Here is a 1,487-nt window from a genome sequence, read left to right as displayed (position 1 = left end):
TTTGTGTCCCTATAATTTACTGTTACAAGCTATGGAAAGTGTGTTTTGTGTCCCTATATTTTACTGTTACAAGCTATGGGAAGAGTGTTTTGTGTCCCTATAATTTACTGTTACAAGCTATGGAAAGTGTGTTTTGTGTCCCTATATTTTACTGTTACAAGCTATGGAAAGTGTGATTTGTATCCCTATAATTTACTGTTACAAGCTATGGGAAGTGTGTTTTGTGTTCCTATATTTTACTGTTACAAGCTATGGGAAGCGTGTTTTGTGTCCCTATAATTTACTGTTACAAGCTATGGAATGCGTGTTTTGTGTTCCTATATTTTACTGTTACAAGCTATGGAATGGATGTTTTGTGTCCCTATAATTTACTGTTACAAGCTATGGGAAGTGTGTTTTGTGTTCCTTTAGTTTACTGTTACAAGCTATGGGAAGTGTGTTTTTGTGTATCATTTATAACATTGACATGTAATTAAAGTTAATAATGAAGTTACGTGGTATGTTTGGCACGTTGTTCGTCCCAGCAGTAATGGAGAAGTGAGTAGGAAACTCCACAAAATATCTTTTACTTATAAAAACAAATATTATGTTACCTTTTTATTCTTATCATGAATCTAAATTAGCACTAGATGGTTATGTAAAGGTTAAAAACAGGAATGACATATATAATTTGTGGTTTTCATAGAGCTGCCGATGTGAAGATGACTGTACGTCCCCAAGTTGTACTTGTGCCACCATAAGCTTCAAATGTTGGTATGACAAGGTAAGATTTTAACATTATTAAATTACAATTTGCTGTTGTAACAACAAAGATAGTTGTATAAATTCGGAATACAGTATATTTATCAGTATTGTAGGTCTCGAGACCACTCTATTGAAGGTCTCGGATCATTTGGGTCTTGATGTTTTACAGGTCTCGTAAACAAGACCATCTAAATTTAAAAGTTTTACCAGTATTTAGACCCACCCAGGAATATTAAGTGCTAAATATTGATTACGCAGCAATTATACGAGGTGCGTTATAGCATCAAAGATATTTTACTAGTAAAACCCCCTGGTAGTTGGTACTACACCTTTTAAATGACGTTTATACCGCTTCCTTATTTTTTGCTTACATCACCAACCACCGTATTATCTGTACACCAGTCCTCAGTTATAACATGCACTGTTCAAAAATAGTTACTGCTTTACACTGCATTATGTATAAGTTTGTATGAACTTCATCTGGTGCACATGTCTACATTAAATTTTATCTCTGATAATCAACGTATCTAATAGATCTGCTGTGATCCTGTTTGGCTTCAAAGATCATAAAGAATTCATTGAAACCTTTAAACTCTTGAAAAACAAAAACTGTTTTTTTTTAACTTTCTCGTTGTTGTTTTTTCATCGGAGGTTAACGTGTAGGACTGTGAGGCTAACATGAGGGCACTATAATGTGATGGTCAATCCCACTATTCTTTGGTTAAAGAGTAGACCTAGAGTTG

The 1,487-nt window shown here is 34.1% G+C and overlaps 1 protein-coding gene across 2 annotated transcripts in view; it reads left to right on the top strand.

Moving 5' to 3' along the window:
* Positions 1-655: 655 nt before the first annotated feature.
* Positions 656-1,487, top strand: part of LOC106476547 (histone-lysine N-methyltransferase EHMT2-like) — an 8,837-nt gene continuing 8,005 nt past the window's right edge. For both annotated transcript variants that reach the window (XM_022380379.1, XM_013937195.2), the window contains exon 1: positions 656-763. The gene's annotated coding sequence lies outside the window, so the exon portion shown is untranslated. The remainder of the gene's footprint in view (positions 764-1,487) is intronic.

This window comes from Limulus polyphemus, unplaced genomic scaffold (genome assembly GCF_000517525.1).
Source record: "Limulus polyphemus unplaced genomic scaffold, Limulus_polyphemus-2.1.2 Scaffold10840, whole genome shotgun sequence".
In the NCBI taxonomy this organism is placed as follows: domain Eukaryota; kingdom Metazoa; phylum Arthropoda; class Merostomata; order Xiphosura; family Limulidae; genus Limulus; species Limulus polyphemus.
This window is presented reverse-complemented; position numbering and strand designations above follow the sequence as displayed.